This window comes from Agelaius tricolor, unplaced genomic scaffold (assembly GCF_023055355.1).
Source record: "Agelaius tricolor isolate 1412-34295 unplaced genomic scaffold, bAgeTri1.0.p SCAF_1, whole genome shotgun sequence".
Lineage (NCBI taxonomy): Eukaryota > Metazoa > Chordata > Aves > Passeriformes > Icteridae > Agelaius > Agelaius tricolor.
The window spans coordinates 101,096,557-101,116,691 of record NW_027269261.1 but is presented as its reverse complement, the minus strand read 5'-3'; the positions used below and the strand labels follow the sequence as shown (position 1 = coordinate 101,116,691).

General features: G+C 37.2%; 1 protein-coding gene across 8 annotated transcripts in view; it reads right to left on the bottom strand.

Annotated features, from left to right (window-relative positions):
- Positions 1-20,135, bottom strand: part of KHDRBS2 (KH RNA binding domain containing, signal transduction associated 2) — a 338,979-nt gene that overhangs the window by 59,522 nt on the left and 259,322 nt on the right. The window lies entirely within an intron of this gene.

The following is a 20,135-nucleotide window of genomic DNA, read 5'->3' as shown; positions in this document are numbered from 1 at the left end:
AGAGCAACCTGTACATTGCAAGAATAAAGTAATCAGTCCCTCATTTAAGAACTCAGCTTATTCACTGATAAACTGTGGTGCATTGTCCAAACCACAGTGCCTCAGTGGGATCTGTGTGGAATACTGAGGAATGAATAATAAAAGCAGCAATTTCTGAGCCCTTTGTTACATTAATGGTTCTATAAATACCTACAGGTGAAATGAACAAATGGCAGGTCAAAGATACTGACTGTTCTACACTATTAAAAATGGTGTTATGATAAAATCTTAATATTCAGTATATTGAAAAAATGCAAAACAACAAAACAAAACAACCTATGAGAAACAGTATCTGTCAAGCAAGTAAAGGCATATGACTTTTCAAAACAATGCAGAGTAAGCCCCTTTACTTTCACTGAGCATCTTACTCTTTTTAAAGGCATGCTTGTTTGTGACAAATTAACCAATAATTTAGTACAGGTTCCTGCTAACTTAAGGTTCTCACTGAAGAGCTCAGACAGATGAGCAGGTCACCTAAGACAGAGAGACATAAGTGACTTCAGAAGGTGGTTCAGCTCATCTAACACCTGAATTTTCCACTGAGAGAGTAACTGGCAATTGTGATCCATTGTAGCTGTCTCTGAACCAAAGAATGCTCAGGAACCACAGAATAAATAAACAAATAAATAAATATATATAATCCAAGGGATGACTTTTGATATGCTCTTTTCATATGACAAGACAACAGAGTATGTAAGAAATGCTGTATGGAAACTAATTTTTTTTATTTCTCTGTGATTTTTGGAAGCCAGTATTTGTAGTTAAATTGCAATGAAACATTTGATTGTCTAAAGAAAGCCTTGCTGTTAAGGGAAATGCTAAAAGAAATAGTGAACTTAAAAAACTTTGACTTGATATTAATTACAGCAAAAGGCAATTTTTCCTCTCACAAGCTATGCAAAATTTGGTCAGGCTGGGGGAGAAGGGACAGCATGAGGCAGCTCCAAAATAACAGCAGTCCTATAAACAATCACTCTAGTACACTATCATTTTCACCCAAAGTATAGTTAGTTTGGTACTTCATTATTTCTGCTAATTAAACTCCCCAGCGGTATTGAATAAGACTTCACTGGCATTCCTAAATTCAAGAAAACATTCTATGGAGGAAGCATTCAGTTGCTTCCTTAGGTCAAGCATATTAAATCTGCCTGTTCCTCTGGGCTACCCAGCAGTGAGGGTAAGTGTGGATTCCAGGTGGGAGGTTTCATCTCTGTGGTGCTCTAAGTCCTGAAGGAAGGACAGGACTCTGCATGGTGATTTCACTGTGTCACCTGAAGTAAAGTAAAGACTTTTAGGACAGAAGGGAGTGTCCATTTTCAAACTGGAAATAGCCTCTCCCAGAATCTGAAGTCAACACAAACCCCGTCATCTTCCATTTTAGGTGGTAGTGCACCATTTTGATTTGTCTGCATTAGTATGAACTCATAGCAAAAAGTACAGCTAAAAACATATCCCTGCAGATGACAGTGATGTATTTAACATTATATAGCTAAATACACTATCTTGCTTCAGGGGACAGGATAAGAGAAACAATGCACCCCAGGAGACAGATGTTAGTCACACTGATTAGTATGCTACTGGGTGGGATCCTGCTACTGTGAAGATGAGGGTGATGGAAGTTCCTATATAAAGACAAATAGCTAGAGGACAGACATTTCAGCCTGCTTACCCAACCATCTGAGAGAACAGGAAAGGCAACAATTACAAATTAGCTCTCTCAGTTTCTTGATGCCTGAGGTGGATCAACGCTCAGCATCAGCAGGGCAAAGAACACTTGTTAATATTTGACACTTCTGTGGGTTCACGTTACAGACTTTAACAGGCTCCCTCAAGGCTCAGAGCAGGTCAATACAGTGCAAATGGTTCAAGTGGAAATGGTTGGGAAACAAAGTAAAAAAGCACAATGTACCTTTAATGAACAGAAAGTATTTTCTGGATAATATTCTTTTATTTGTGCCAATCTGTATGAAAATTATCTTCTAATTTATTGAAAGTTTAATACAATGTATCCAGACACCCACTACACCTTTAGGTATCGAGAACTGAGACTCAAAATAGCTCCTTTCACATCCTTGCAGTGTATTAAAGTCACTGAGCAGTTTTCTCCTTTTTAACCTTCAGATCCTCAGAACCCACAACTTTAATGTTTGAAAGTATTTCTTGTCAGGCACTTTGAGAGATGAAGCACCCAGCTTGCACCTAGAGCCAGCTGAGATCAGAAGTTGTGAGTCTGAGGGTGGCCAAATTCACATATTCTCCTCTATGTGTGATGAGGATGGTGCTCCAAAAGAAGTTCTGTATAAATCCAGATACCAGAACCCAGGATGCCCTCCCCAAATACAGTGTAAATTTTTACTCAGCACTAGAGTCAGCATTAATGCACTTTTTAGGTCTATTAGTGCTTCTATAAAAACCAACCAAGCAACCAACCAACCAACCAACCAACCAACCTTTTCCTGTATAGAAGTCTTTTTGTCCCATAATAACTGCCACCACCATTCAGAAGAAATGCCTCCTACAATGAACTGAGAAATATGCAATGAGCAACTATAAAAAATATTTAAAGTGATAGCCATTTCTAGGCGAGGTTTTTATGCCAGGCTACCTTTATCTCAGGTATTTCTTAATAAAACAACTTTCCAAAACGTAAAAAACCTCAACAAAACCTCTTTACTTTGTGTCAAGGGAAAGGACAGTGAGTCTTCCAGTGACTAGGATTTGCTCTGGCCCTACAACAATACATCTTAGACATGAGATAAAAGGACAGAAATACACATTTGAAGCTGCAGTGACACTAAGAATGTTTATTAACAATTTCAGTGAGTTTTGGTATTGTTTAGAGTAAAAAATAATAAAAAAGAGCTGATAAGTAAAAATTTAAAATAGACCTCAATTAAAAAAATTAACTGTTTTGAAAATGAACATTTCTAAGTATTTACCTCCCCACAAAAGGGAAGACTGGGGAAAACTCTTAGGAGAATCTCAGAACAGCATCTGAAATTAGCATTTGCAAGGCTCACTTCAAGAGGAAACACTCCCTACTCTACTACTGATAATGAAAATTACAGTCAGGGGAAAAAGGGATGTAGAAGCAAAAAGAGACATAATTGAAAGGAGGCTTATATTCTACTGCCCGAGAAAAAGTTAAGTACCTATTTGATTCAGCACTCAAGAGACTATTGAGAAGAATTTATTTTATTTATTTAGATTTACTCAAATCCTCTTGTATTTTCAGATGCTGAAAAAGATATTTGAAATACAAACAAAATTTTAAGTATCATTAGTTACAAGGGTATCATAATGTAACACAATCTGATGTCTTTAAACATGAATTTTCTTCTTAGTGTCAAGACCCTGTTTCAAACAGTAACAGCCTGTACTCAAATGCACCAAGCTTAAATCACCTCTTCTCTGAATAGCCTTAGAAAATAGAATTTTCATGGTCTGAAAAATGGTAGGTTTCTACTCTGTGAAACCAAGAAGAAAAATAAATCTAATAATTCTAATGAAAACTGTCCTGCTCACAATATTTTATGTATGTCCTTGTAATACATGAGAAAATATACTGTATGAGAGTTGAAACTCATTTGGTTTTTACAGAAAATAGCCCAACTCTTTCTAAAGCAGCAAACTACAAAATGGCTAGACTTTAAAAAAGAAAAAAACAAAGCACAAACAGTAAGTCAAAATAAAGTGAGTTACACAACTCAGTATTTTAGTTGGCAAACATGCAACCATGAAAAATACCTGCAGAGAACCAGAACAGCCTCTCCCATTAGCTGCATCCAGCAGTACACAAAACTTAGTCCTGTCCCTCAGAGAAGGTGAAGGTATATAACTATCCACCTCTAGTGGTAACTCTTACATAAAAGCAGTTAAGGGACCTTTGCACAGTTGTCTTAGGTTGGATATTCTTAGGGGTATTCCATTCCTATCTGCCAGAGGTGTGGCAGTTATCTTCTGTCAATTAGGCAATTTTCTTTATCTCTTCCACAACCAATCCTCCCTCTGGGGAGACATCAGCTGTTAATGGGCCATTGAGTGTCACTGCATGACAGATAAAATTACAGCATCCCATTCTGAGAAGCTCTGCCCAGGGGGAGGGGCCAAGCATTCCTACCTGGATATAATCTGAGATTTGGAAGACCACAAGCAGCTTTTCCCACTGGATTTCGAGAGGAGCAGCTCTTTCCCACTGGATTCCCATAGGAAGACCAGGCCTATCTACACCACCACTGGATCTTCAGAGGAAGACTACACCCTTCTGCAGGATCACTGCTTCAACAGACCCACATCTGCCACTCCAGGAGGACTGCAGCCACCATTTCAATTGGACTGCTACCAACACCCTGAGCAATAGTAGCCAGTTGCACTGGTGACATTCTATCACATAAATGTAATTTAAATTAAAGATTTCTTTTCCCTGTGAACTGAAATGAATAGATTAAAAAGCAGCCTTCAGCTGCCAAGGGAGGATGGGCTGCAATACACCCACTACTGGTTTTAATATCTCTATTATATCTAATATTCCTCTTTACAAAGTTTCCAGTGAAGTAAATGGTGAACCTCTCATGCATCCTGATGCTCCCATAGCTGGAGAGAGAAAGGAATAGATGGAGCTGGCTCTGGCCGTGGAGCAGTATGATTTAGTGAATCAGAGACAAAGAAATAATTACAAGTATCTACTAAAAAGTGACAACTCTTCTGCCCAAGTTTGGTAACTTATTGATGGTTTAAAGCATCTCACTGTGCTTTGACTTGTTGGGCACAACGTTATATATGTTAAATAAATCCTATAATAATCTAGGAAATTATATTTCCAGGCTTTGAATGGCTGGGAATTCCAAGAAATTTTACTTTTTATTTTCCAGCCCTTGAAAACTGGATAGTCCATCTCAGAGCTTTTAAATGCTCAAGTAAATGCTGTGGTACCAGGAAGGAGCAGAAATGCTTTCACAGGTGCTTAACAACACCCTAATCAGTATTTAATATTGAACCAGATTTCACTATGATGTTTTATTAATGCTGGAAGTAGGCTATTTAAATACAACTTGGCCAAATGCAAGACACTGTGCTATAGCAAATGCATCCCCAAATATTATAAACGGCCTATGTCTCCAAATTTACAGAATTCCCTAAGGAAAAGACTTGCTGGAGTCATGATGATTAACAGCTATACCCAATTTTACTGCAGCACTGAAGAAAAAAAGCTCCTCAAAAATAGTCTTATATGTCAAAAAAGGAAAGAAAAGGAAAGAAAAGAGAAAAGACATAGGTTAATTCTTTCTGCAATCCTACTGTTTTTGATCCATTCTTATCCTCTACTTAAATATATTTAACCATTAAGGATTCCATGAATTAGTAATATATAACAGTTAACAAATCTTCAAGTGCTCAAAACTCAAGGCAAATAAAGATTTATGTATTTATTAATGCCGAATCTGGTCTAGATGAGTGCTCAGGCATTCCTAATTTTGGAATCTTTATATTCTAATATTTGGAAGACACCCCATGCCCTTTTCACAAATTATAGCTCTTGCTTAATCAAATTCAGAATTTGAGTTCATCACATATTTTCTGGAATCTAATTTTCTAGAAAAGTATTTTTAAAAATAATTTTGGACAATGAATTTTAAATTCTCTTCTGTATGTGATTTATGCATTTTGCATATTTTTTGAGTCCATACATAAATATTTTAACTCATTCATTCATTTTCTTACCTTCTGAAGGCCCATACAGGATTATTTAGAAGACATAACAATGATACCTCTTATTTAGTATTGGTTCAAGCTATCCAGCTAAACAGTATTTCACCACTACCATGATAACCTTTGATTATATTTTTAAAGCTGTAACCTGAATAATGTGTTCCATATATACACACACACACACATTTGAATTCATTAAACTTTTCTTTGCACTCAGTTTTTTTAAGTGCTGATGCAATGAAATTTACTATGAACAAAATAATTAGCTTTTAAAAGTTATGAAAGTTATGAAAAGTTATGAAAATCAGTCACTAAAGAAACTAAAGCTGATATCAGTTGCAGAAGAGATGAACTCATTGTTTTTTCTGCTTATGACAATGATTAAGCTTATTATACAAGTGTTGCTTGTACTGAATGCAGCAATGTTTGCACTGCTGCTAATTACATTTGAATAAAAATGTTCCTGAAAACTCTTCTTGATCCTGCATACTGTGAAGGAGCAAAATCCAAAGTACCTACCCACAGCATCTTCTTAACAGCAATATTTAATTTTCTAACAGATATTGTCCAATTGGGAAAAACACTTTAGCAAGGATTAAAGGTACTGCAGGCTTTTATTCTTGGATTTAAAAAAAAAAATGTAAGAGTGAACTCAACACAATCTTGTCAGGAATTATTCATAAAGGCCAGGTATAATTAAAAGAAAACATGCAGAATGTAATGGGACTTCTCATTTGTGAATATATTAATGAGCAAAACAGTAAAGAGTAGTTAATACTTATTGAGATATTTAAAGGTAATCTTTAAATTGTTATTCCCTGAAGTTTGAGCATGCAATTAGAGAAATCGGGAATGGAAAAGAACAGACCATCTATTAGAAACTCTTGTCAAATGTGATTGCTCCTTTCAGCCCATTTTTTAGTGCTTTCTCTAATCAAATGCTAAATATTGCCAGGCATAGGGATTCCACCATTTCTCTTGGGAGACTGTCTGACAGCCTAATAGATCTTTGTGTCAGACACCTCTGCTAACTTTATCCCATATGACTAAATATATCTCACTGTACCAGTGAGATGCATTCTCACAACTCAGTATTCTCAGTGTTCTCCAATGTCTGTCTTATATTCTCTCATTTTCTTTTAAAAATTACCCAAATATAAAGATTCAAAGTCAATGCAACCCTGACACAGACAGAGATACACTGATCAGCAGACAGCGCAGCAACCAGTGAGGACCCACCCCAAAACCTGAATAAAAATCTCATAAATACCCTTGCCTTCACAAATAGCATGCAGGAAATTGTTGTACTTGTTGTCTTTGACTGTAGTGGATCAAGAATGTTAAATACTACTACTAGTATCCTACAGTGAAAGCCTTCTAAAGGAAGTGTCTTATCAGTGGTGATAGCTGAGCTGTCTGAATTAAATCTTTAAAATCTGATGGAATTTTACTGCATTAAAATCCACACAGAAAGTCTGTATAGATCTCAGAATATGACTTTCACAGCTTACTCTGCAAGCCTTTGTTCTGTGCATCAGATCAAATTTGCATATATTTTTTAAGGTGATGGAAGTGATACAGATACAGATCACAGTTACAAAATCCCTATAAAATAGAGAATAAAAATCCTGTTACTGTGTATGGCATATTCCAAAACTCTGGCCTAGCTCTCTTGCAAACAAGGATGTGCTGTGATCTCAGACTGCAGCAAGAAGAAAGACAAAGGAATTGTAATAGTTTCCCCTATTAAATGCTACACTCTTTCTACCATGTACTTGTAATGGCTTTGGTCTACCTTACCCTTTACCTGCCCATCATTCATGGTTGAAAACTCAGAAAAATGACTGGGTCTTTGATCCATTAACTGACTTAAGTGCATTAAAGGCATAGAAACAGGTAAAACTGACATACTGAAAACACAATGGTAACTCTATGCTAATTCTTTTAATGTTTGCCAAGGAATAAAAAGACAGAAGAAGGAAAAGAAAAGGTAAAAAAGGCCAATAGGTCTATTCATGCCAAGACTATTCTTCTCAGGAGAGTGATTCTGACCTTTCCTGGTGCAAGCTGTCAACAAATTAAGGACTAAAAAGGATTAAAAATATTGATGGACTGCAAACCAGAACAGAACTGATTTTCGTTTTTCATATACAAGTAGAAGTTCACATCTAATAATGCCTCTTCTACTCTAAGCACTGGGATGGAGACACCAAAAGCGGAGTTCACCAACCTTCTCAAGCATGCCTAGGGCTGAATTCCCAAAGTGAACAGATCATCCTGGGCCATGGTCATCTACTCATGGTGTCCAACAATGTAACTGCAAATGTAAATTCTGGTTCCTGTTTTAACAACTACATTAGATAAAGAGTGACAGGCAGACTACCTGCTAAAAGAAAAAAATTCTTTGAAGAGATTTTTCTCTCACCAATAGATGTGGAGGCACAATATAAACTGCAGTGAACACTTGACTGATATACCCGAAATCTTGTGTTGTTGCTGGTTTATTGAATGAATAAATTTTACTATTATTTCTTAAATTTTCTTACTAAGATCAGAACCCTTTTGGTTCCATATTCAGATTTGAAAATAATTTTTTGCAATTTTAGCTCTTTCAACTATTTGAATTTTAAAGCCTACATATCAAGTCAATTTGTATTCCTCTTCTACTATTAAGTGACATAGGTTTTTTTATTGTTTATTTTTATTGGTATAATTTCAGCTTTCTTTTTATTTTATTATATTTTTATATGAGGATACTTTTATTGTATGAAATATAAATTGTGATATATCATAATCAATTCCATTTCAGAAAGGGAAAGTAGGGAAGTGGGATGAAAAGAATTTGTTAGTTGCTATTTCCTTTTAAACATTGTTTCAGCACTCTACACATTCATCTTTATCTTTTTTATGCTATGATAATACCTTGCCCTGGATAACATAAAAATCTAGGTATGTCTCAGATCTTCTTTCTTTTAAAGAACAACCATATTAACAGGAATTTTAAAATCAAATTCTTTGAAATTTGTATCAGGTCTTAGCAAGCTGAAAAGGCCACAATGTCAGTTTTAAAAGTATTGAAGGAAAAATTGTTCACAGCTAAACAACAAAGAGGTTATGTCAGCACATGCTGTGGTAGAAAAGGAAAAGCATATGCATACATTTTTTACTATCAGTTCAGAGAAGATGCCAGCTAACTCTTAGACTCTGCTTGAATACTAAAAAAATCAGTAGAAGGTTATTCTCACCTACATAATATCACTGAGGTTGGAAAAGACCTCCAATATCACTGACTTCAACCTTTGACTAAACATCACGACATCAATTAAACCACAGCACTAAATGCCACATCCAGTCATTCCTTGAGCACCATCTGAGAGGGTGATTCCACTGCTCCATTCCAATGCTTGACAACCCTTTTGATGAATAATTTCTCCTTGATGTCCAGCCTGAATCTCTCCTGGCACAGCTTGAGGCCATTTCCTCTTGTCCTGTCGCTTGTCCCCTCCCCTGGGAGGGGAAACTGGCACACAGCTGGCTCCAGCCTCCTTTCAGGCAGCTCTAGAGATCAGCAATGTCTCTCCTGAGCTTCCTTTTCTCCTGGCTAAACAGCCCCAGCTCCCTCAGCTGCTTCTCCCAGACTTGTGCTCCAGACCCTTCACCAGCTCTGTTGCCCTTCCCTGGACACACCTCAATGCCTTTCTTGCAGTGAGGGGTCCAGAACTGAACCCAGCACTGAGGTGTGGCCTCGGCAGTGCTGAGGGGAGACAGTCATTTCCTTGGTCCTGCTGGCCACACTATTCCTGATCCAAATCAGGATGCCATTGACCTTCCTGGCCACCTGGGCACACACTGCCTGCTGGCTCACATCCAGCTGCTGCTGACCAGCACTCCCAGGTCCTTTCCACCAGGCAGCTTTCCAGCCACTCTGCCCCCCAGCCTGTAGCTCTGAGCAGGGTTGTTGTTACTGGAGAGTAGGATCACTATTCCACTATGTCAGTATTATCTCTTCATTGGCATTGTCCTTGTTCTGTTAATGCACTGGGGAAATGAAAGACATTGATTTAGCTGTGATTGCAATAGTCAATGACTCGGGAATCCACGTTAAAAGAAAATCTTCATGATTCACAGAGGCAGTGTCAGTGCTTTATACAGTGCTTCATAACTAATTTTAGTTGGGTTTTAAAACAGAAAACCCATGGGAAAAAGGGTTGCATTGGTTTTTCCCCCTAGCCAAGACTAGGCTCTAGTCCAGTGTTAAAATGTATACAGGATTACAAAAAAACACCTGGACATTATTTTAAATTTCAAACTTAATTGTATTAAATTAACTCTTTTAATTTTTTTCAGTTCAATAAGATGTCTTTTGCCTAAGTTCATAAAACTCAATTCTAAAACCTAAAGACACTAAAACATAAAAGGAAATAAATACACAAAAATATACTTCCTGACTGTAGCAAATTGCACACTGAAGGGAATATGGTTTGAAAGGAAACTGACTATTTTTGTCACTGGTGATTTTCTGTATTCAAATATTATCATAAGGAGCATCCAAATTAGGTTCACAAAAATATCTGACAACTCCAAGTCCCATCATTGTGAATCCAAAGAACTCTGAGGATGAAGTAGATTAGCAAAACCACAGCTGAAAGTTCATTGACTTAAAATCTCTACCACACTCTCTGTCTGTTAATGTATCTAAGAAGCAAAAGATGCTGACTTATCTATGATGCTGATTTCTCAAATGTATCCCTCATAAAAAAATGAAACTCCTCCTGATTTCAGTATTTCTTTATATACTAGTAGCCAGTCAAGAACACAGACCTCAGTGAGGTCTACTGAATACTGACTTGCCTATTTAGCATTAATATTAAAAAGGAACTGAGTCACTTGGTCTAGCAGTATTTATTTCCTTGGTAAATAATTTGGAGGTGTGCCAGTAAACAGGTGTGACTGGTAAACTCCTGAGCATCACCTTGAGCATCTGGGAAGCCCAGAACATGGGCTCAGAGTGATAAAATGGAGGAATGACACTTAAAGTGCTTAATTACAAGCATTTCTAAAAAAATACTAAATTATTAGTATGCAAATAAACATTAAGTGCTGCATCACTGGTGATCAAAAGCTGGCCTTCAGCTTTTAAATTGTAGTCATCTTGCCAACTGAACAAAGATGTATCTCAGTTTCAACCTTGAGGCAGACTGATGAATACATTTGCAGTCAGCACAGAAGTGAAAATCAGATCAGCTTGAAAACCTGAAAAAATCCCTTGTTGAAATTAAAAGCAACATTCTTCTTGTTGATTTTATCATCTATAGTGTCTAAGGATCAACAGGGTTCCTGTATTTCAAGATGTAGCTTGGAGAAGCTGCATGTAATTTAAATTTAAGTCCATTTGGATAAGCAACACAATATTCTTCTTTGAAAGAGGCCTTTCTCATCAGTGCCTGCTGGAGGTCAAAAGCACAGTTCAGTGGAGTTTACTAGTTTCAGACTAACTGATTTTGGTGTCAGTGTGAAAGCTAGGTACCTCATATCTGACAATAGTGCAGACATTAGGAGCTCAGTTCAGCAGCTACACAGTTATCTCCCGTCATTTTAGACATATGAACACATGCCAGCTTTTATCTCCCAGTCCAGCAAGGCAGGTGTTTCCCCCATGAGTCATATGACATCAAGGATTCACTGTATATGTCTCAAAGGCATCAAGACCCCTACAGTGTCTTCAAATGACATTATAACCTGTGTCCAGGCAGCCCAACTGGACCTGAATCAAGAGACTTGCTTGGAGATGAAGGGTGTAGCTACATTAGTGTTTTGAGCTGGGACCTGCCTTAAGAACTGATCCTACAAAACTGAGGTGAACAACCAATATGTCTGAAATCTCAAAGCATCTAAGACTTTGAGATAGATATTCCTAAAACTTTTCTTCTGGGCAGGCCTGTAGCTTCAGTCTTGGCAGAATTGAATGGCTCAACAATGACACACCACTAACATTTACTCACTGCCCATTAAGTTCTCCTTTTATCATCCAGGGAAGTTTTGAGCTAGTTGGAATGCCCCAAGAATACCTAATACACACATCCATGAGTGTGTCCAAAACCACAGCTGATATCCCTTGTTTCTTTCCAATAGAGCAAATACCACAATAATTACATGGAGTACCAAAACTATCTTGTCTCTTCCATTGGCATTCTATAGGAAAGACACAGCTCCTCTTATTCCTTAGTTTTCTACTGCAGAAGATTCATAGCTGTAAATCGTAATTATCCCCAAGGGTCCTCATAAATAGATATTTATATCCATTTCCTCATAACTGAGCCAAATTCAAGCATGTTCTATGAAGTTTCCATAATATTGCAACTGGGATGTTAAGCACAGTATTTTAATATGGAAGAAATTGGAAATAATCTTTAAAGGTTCTTGTTTTATGTTCTCAAAATATCTTCATATTTGATCTTGGTATTTAAATAAATAATATCTCTATAAAGTTTTTGTGTATTTACAGATTATCTTCTAATTCTCTTTTGCAATGATAATTTCATAATGAGAAACAGTATTTCATATTTTGCTTCTATTTTAACTTTCAACGAGAAAGCAAATGCAAAAAACATTGTATATTTCTGTTTCCCAAATAATTCTCTGCTTTTATAAAAGCTAGCACTCATCACAGAAATGACAAGTAGGGAAGAAAAATATTTTTCTGCATGACTCATCTGTCTTTTGGATTGTTCAATACCTGTGGCAAAAACATCACTAATGTTTTGGTCTGTATATTTTTATAAGTTACAGTACATGAACAACAAGCTATCCACAGAGCTAAGCATGGATAGCTCCTCCTTGAAACAGTGGGAAAACTCTCGTGGACTTCAGTGGCATCAAAATTACAGGAAAAAATCTAGAATTTTTTTTTCATCTTTAGATCTTTTGGATCATTTGGGGAATGTAACTGTAGGTATTAATATGGAAAGTAAAAATCGGTTATACTCCAGTTGTCTAAGACAAACCATCATATTAATCATGTAAATAATAATACTGATTCTGTTTACTGTATTAAAGAATTCATCTTTCAGGCAAACCTATGATATAACAAATTATCACTATCCCTGTTATACAGATGCAGAAAACAGAATTTAGAAGTGTTAATGTAATTAACATGCTTATTATCAAAGTGAAAATCTGTGTCAGATCAATGAAAAAAAACTCAGAGTTACTTGGATCATATAATCACCTTCCTAAGTGGTATGAGTCATTCCTTGCTCCTATCAGCTTTAAAAGCAGACTAGGTATTGATGCTATGTGAAAGGCTGTTTTATAAAACTTTTACAGATATCTTATCCAACAGCTTCACCAACTCAAACACTTTAAGATCCATGATTTGGAGTCCAGAGCCAACAGTAAGAAGTTTATTTCACCTTGGAACATGCAACTTACTGTTGCATAAAGACTTGTTAAAATTGCACCGAAATACATCTCTATGCTGGTGAGCTTAAGGCTTTGTTAATTACAGCCTACCTTTGTACAACTTTCTCATTATCTCATAACAATTGATGAAAGTTCAGATTTATTCTTTAAATTCTGAAGGGTTTTAAGCTAATCTGACTGACATAGTATTCTTTTGCTTTGTGAAAACATTTCCTTATCTGATTTCACTAACACACAAAGGCATAGTCTTCCCATCATTTTGTTGCTCACATATTTGTGATAATGGCAGAACAAAAAATTAATAAGGTTGCAAGATGATAAAAAAAAGTTTGTACACTTAGTGATGCCCATCAGTGCGTCTGAGATCTGACAGACCATCTCACAATAATTATTTGAGAATAAAGTTTAACTTCTCTGTTTGTGAGAAAACTGTGGTTGAACCAAGTATGTCTGGTATTTAAGAATAGGTGTCTTTCTTCACTTTTATCATTTGTTTTTTAAAATTGTTTCATCTAAGGGGAATGATAGTGAAGAGATGTCTAGTAATACTGTGATCACTGTTACTCTTTATCTGCATTTTATCTTTTAAATTATTCTCTCATCATATCATATTATTTTTCTTCCATTACTGGATGTCTACAATCAGCTTGAGACAGCAGCACTGACATCTGAAAATTGCTCACTCTAAATATTTATGTATACAGACCCTTAAACACTACATTTCAGAGGGAAGTAATTAAATTTTATCAGGAAATTCAAACATCCCCTCCTCAGATACAGCCTGTGTAGAACAGTCAGCTTGTTCTAATGCTAACACTTGCTTTTGGTTAGTATTTTTAAAGTCAAGATTATTTAATAATATTTTGTTTTAATTTAATTAAAATATTTATATTTTGGGTCTTGTTTCTTTCTTTGTATTTTTCTGTATGTTTTAGACTAATATCTTGTGTACTCCTATGTTTTTCTACCTATAAAACACTATCAGAGGCCTTAGAACATCTGTCCAGCCATTCCTGGTGGATGCTGGCATAAAAGCAAACAAGCAAAGGAAAGAAAATAGAAGGAGTGTATGATGAAAAAGAACTTCTTCATAATTTACCAAAAGATGATACTTTCATTTTGATTTATAGTACATTCATAGTACATTGCCCAATTAAAAAAAACCCCCACATTTCTGTCCAATTTTCCTTTCAAAATTTCCTTTCAAAAAGCAAAACCTTTCCCCTGAAATTGAGGTGCTTCTGGGAAGGCATATTATTGAAAGCTGGTCTTTCTGAAGAACTGCTACTAGACAGGTATGCATAAAAGTTAGAAAAAGCTTCAAGGAAATTTCTTTATTTACAAAATAAACGTATTACCTGCACTAATGGCTGTTAATCAACATCTTAAAGCACAATAGAAGTATCCATGAATATGTATGTTTGAATAATCACAGATGTCCAATTCTGAGATATTTCTGCAACTCCTTAAAACCATCTTTATCTTCTTTCTTTAACTGCACCTTATGCATTTTATTCAGATATAATGTCCTCTTGTTTTCATGGATAGGAAGTCTGAGATCTAATTAAGTCAAGTCATCTTGCATAACAAAATGAGATCATTTTATATTAAGCTTCAGTGTGTGTTTGTCCCTTGTTCTAAAATGGTGCTTCTGTGAGCCTCAAGAAATTTCTAACCACAGAATTTTTCTCTCTAGTCAGGGTAGCTTGATTAGTTCCTTACTTGTACTGACAGTATATTTGTGCCTAACCTATGTGCAGGGGTTGAGGAAATTACCTGTGAAGCAGTTGTAAAAAACTCAGATGTAATAGCAAAACTCATCCCTGGGGGGATAGTAGCCTCACTATCTCCTCCTGACAGGCATGCTCATGACCCTGGCATGGGAGGAAGCAGCCTGGTTACTGATTCAGTTCCAGTTCTGCATTTTCCCAGAGAGTTGGCTCAATGGAAGTCAGACAGCTGACAATCTCAGCCAAGGAAAACTGCAGCACAGAAAACTGTAGCATTGCCTCAAGTCATTTGACTGGCTTGCTCACAGTATTTCTCTCTCCAAGGTACACCCCAAAAACTTCAGCTTCAGACAGGAGTGAAAAACAGATTGAATATAAATGCACAAATGTAACTTATGATCATAATTCATGAAACACAGAGATTCTGCAGTTTGTAAAGACAGCAAGTGAAAAAAATCTATAAACTTCTGTCAGAAGTGAGAAACATATTCTCTAATATAAAATGGGAATATTTCTGTGTGCATATGGGAATATTTCTGTGTGCATAATACAGCCTCATTCCATTTCAGTGATGTTTCCTTGTCTATCAAGACCCAGAAGTGATTGCCACTGCTACCAGATGATAAGCAGTCAAGAAAGGATTTAAGATGAAAAAGATTAATCTAGTAGAAAAGTTCTAACCATAAAAACTTTCAAACATGCCTGCACCTTGAATCCTGTGCTCAGTTCCTGGGCCCTCACTTCAAGAAATGCATTGAGGGGCTGGAACATCTCCAGAGAGGAGCAATGAAGCTGGAGAGGATTTTGGAGCACAAGCATTACGAGGAATGGCTGAGGGAGTTGGAGGTGTTTAGACTGGAGAAGAGGAGGCTCAGCAGGGATTTTATTGCTCTGCCTGAAAGGAGGCTGTGGGAAGGTGGGGGTTGGTGTCTTCTCCTAGGTAACACATAACTGGACTAGAGGAAATAGCCTCACTTTGTGTCAGGGGGAGTTTAGATTGGATATCAGGAGGAAGTTTCTCCGTAGAAAGAATTGTCAACAACTGGAACAGGCTGGTGACAGAAGTGGCTGTGTCCCCATGTAGATGTGGCACTTAGTGATGGACTTGGCTGGGTTAATGGTTGGCCTTGAAGTTCTTACAGGTAATTTCCAACCTAAATAATTCTGATGTAATCTGTGATGAACTGGAAGAGAGTCCAAATCATTTAGTTATGTGAGGAAGGGAGCATTTTTTTTCCATAGGAAAATTCAAGAGAATTACAGGCAGAGCTCTGAGTAGAAAGATGAAATTGCAGAGAATCTGGAAAGAAGTCAGGATGGCATCCACTAGTCAGTCACACAGAAAATTTTCTCTTTCACTCAAGAAAAAAAAAAAAAGTTTTAGAAAAGGTTTCAATTGTTTGATTAGAAAAGGTAATCCTAAGAGCATAAAGCTATTTTTCCTGGGTTATCTATTGCTGTTGTTTTTTCTTCCTTCAAAAGGTCACAATTCATGCTAATATTTTCCTAAGCAAAAGGTAAAGGTACATGGTGGTGCACAGGAAACAGGTCCTTTTATCAGAATCTGTGGTTCTGGCTGACCTATTGAGGGATTCTCGCTCCTTCTGGCTTTCTTGAAGCACAGCACTACAGTAAGTGCTGACACTAGAATTACATCAAAAGCGAAGTGACAGGAAAACAGCCCATTATTGATCATATGCCAGCTATTTTATCTATAACAAATGCTTTTTCTTTCAATTTTAAAATACAAACTAAAAAAAATAAATCAATGTTTTCTCCAATTCTGTAAATGAGTCAAAACAAAAACAGATGAAAACTGTAGAGAAATTAGCAATACAAAGACAGCAGAATCAAGGAAATTGTAACAGCAGCATCTTTTTGACTGAGGGTTCTAAGATCTAAAGATTACAGCAAAGGAGTTAAACTAAGTTTACTGAATGCAAGAATAGATTACTCAATAAACATGCAAACAATGGCACTCATGAAGGTAATCCTTCCATTATTGTCTTCACACCACCATCCAAATAGGCAAAACTGCATTTTTCTATTCAATGGTGCTGACTGTAACTCAGTCTTTCACCTCAATTTTACCTGTATATTCAAACAAATGATAACTAGGAAGATAAGATATAAAAATCTATATGAAAATCTTAATTATTCCAGTCATTCCTGTATCATTGGGTATACTCTAGACTAGTTTTATTAGGATTTTGCTTTGGACAAAATTTCTGAAGCATACTTAACTACTAATTAACCTTGGTAGAGTATAAAATGTGTATTTAAGGGGGCTAAAATTAGGTCCTTATGAGTGTGGGGAATGTTAAAAGCTTCTGCTAAATCAAACTGGACTGGAGTTCTACTAAAATTGTGGTATGTTTTTCAGATTAACAAATTTTTTGACTGTAACATATCTAGTATACTGAATGATTGCTAAATTGGTGGCATGCATCACAGTACAGGCATTAAGCCAGCACAAGAGGAATCTGATATAAAAAAAACTAACTGCTTTTGTGCCATTTTTTGGTACTTTTTCCCCTTCCAAAAAGGAGACAAGTATGTCTTGCAGAAATATTGCTGAAGGGAATAGAAAATGGAAATTTATATTTTTCATAAAAATGCAGTTAGGAAATTACTGAGTTTTAACTTCAGGATAAAAGCTCAGCTATCAGACAACAGCTGATCTATAATGTATAAACAAAACAGCTCACAAAATGCAAAACTAGGGAAAATTCTCTTAGATCTACACAACTGAACTTAGTTCAGATATGCTGCTTTCCCTTGGCATGCAGAATTCACACTGAGATCAACAGGAGCCAGCAGGAGCACCACAGCTGAGTCAAGATTTCTTGTGACTCAATTTAGGTTCTTCCAGCATTAATATATTATGCAAATTAGATGTAAAAAAGAGTGTCTCTGTGGGGTTTTTGTACATTTATATGAATCTGGGGAAAAAAAGTCTGTGGAATGAAAACTTCTAACTTCAGGAATATAGGCACATATGCAGCCTGACTTTTAATTAATTACACATTTTGATTCATTTAAGAATCATGAAATTTATGTAACAGTTTAAATTAAAAAATGCATTTCAATATGAATCTCTGCTGTACATTTATGGAACAGAAAGTGATTTAGGGGTTGAGGGCTTGGAAAAATGATAAGTTTCTATGAGTAACATGGAATGTGAATTGAAAGACAGCTGTTCCATAACAGTTCCATATGGGCATATGCTCACCTTAAATTTAACAATTGTTTCTAGCTATCAGAAAATTACAAAAACCTGAACATTGGAAGGTTGGATCTTGAAATTGTCTAGTCCAACAGGTAGTTTCGAAGAACCAGTCTGGTTTTGAATATTGCCCAGTATGAAGACCCCACAGCGTCTCTAAGCAAGGTATTACACTGCTTGACCATCTCCATAGTGAAAGAAGTGTATTTTATCTAAGTGGAATTGTCTGTGCGTCAGGGTGCACTTAGAGCCTTTAGTGGCCTTGACCTGCTCACCTGTAAGCTTCATCCACACCCCTGCCCATGGGCCCAGGAGCCCTGTTTCAGCTTGGCCTTCCTTCCCTGCCTCAGTGACACCACTGGAGAGCAGGTCTCCAGCTGAGTGACAGCTGTGCTTGTTCAGGACCATGGACCCTCCTGGCCTGGATCCCAGCTGGTCAGCTGGCTCCCCAGCCTGACCTCTGCTCTGCACTGTCACCATGGACTGCCTGACAGTCACTGAGCTGTGTCTAACGCTGCTGATCCCCACCAGATCCGATCATGTTCTGTAGATTGACTCCATGGCTTGCCCTCAGATCTGTCTCTGCTACAAAGTGACAAAATGATCTGGAGTCTTGACTGAACCTGGGTACCACTGCGAGTCTGCAGGGACACAGTGGGACTGGGCTCTGGCTGGCAGGGCCCCGGCCCTCCTGGTCATGATACTGGCCTCCATTACTGCCCTCAAGACAGTTCTTGCTGTTCTCAACACCTTATTTCCACTGGCAGCTTGCACCATCTGCCTCTGGCAAAAATTTATGCCTTTTAACTTCTCTTTCTTAGGTATTTATAAACACTGCTAAGATCTCTCTAGGTCTTGTGTCCAGGCTGAACAGTTCCCATCCACTCAGCCTCTCTTCATACGTACGTCAGTGCTCCAGCACCCTAATCACCACCATGGCCCTTTGCTGGACTCACTCCAGCATGTTCATTTCTCTTGCACTGGGGAGTCCAGAACTGAACTGAGTGTTCCAGGTGTGTCTCAGCAGTGCTGAGCAGAGGATCACCTTCCCTGACCCCTTGGCAGTGCTCTGCCTAATGCAGCCCAGGATGCCACTGGTGTTCTTCACTGTGAGGGCTCATTGTTGATTCATGGTACACTTGGTGCTCACCAAGATCCCCAGGTCCTTTTCCTTGAAAAAGTTCAGACAGTTGGCTCCAGCTTGTCCTAGTCTCACATGAAATGGGAGCCTGACTAGAAATGTCATCGCTATCTTCTTAGGCAGCAAATTCTGATTTCAGCTAAGCCACTGCTGATTTCTCCACCAATGATTTGTTTTGTTGCGTCACACGAGAGTGGAAAACCTCATGTAGATTTACAGAATTGATGTACAGGCACTGTGAACTGGAGGTAGGAGAATACTGCTGGAAGGGGAGGGAAGTCAGGTTTAAAAGTGGGACTTGACACTCCATTTGTTGAAATGTTGCCTTTGTGCTCAATTAACTGATTCGTCAGCTGCATAAAAATAAATTAATGAATGCCCAGGTAAGTTGGAAGGTCATCAGAAGATACAGCTGTAAGTAGCATATAACACACACACATTGTTTGTTTAGATATCTATGCCCTCAGATTTAATATATTTACTGTATTTACTATATGGCATATTCAAATATCCAGTCCAGCTTGTGCCAAACAGAAGACTGCTTCATGTACTAAAGGAATCTTCCTTGATAAAAGTGTTGAATTAGCTTTCTTGAGTAGGGATGCAAAGAACAAATTAAATTTCAATTCAGTATCTAAAAACCACTCACATAATATCATATCTATTGAGGGAGTGCTCAGCTCAGTGGGCAGCCCATTCAATGACTTTGGCCTCAAGCAACTAATTTTCCCCTTATTTTTTGCTTGAAAATAGAAATAATTATTTAATAGCTGATATTCAACCATCAATTAGTTTTAGCTTATATATATTTGCTTTTCTTAAACATTTAATGATTTTCACATTATATGCACACAGCTAGCAAGCTTCT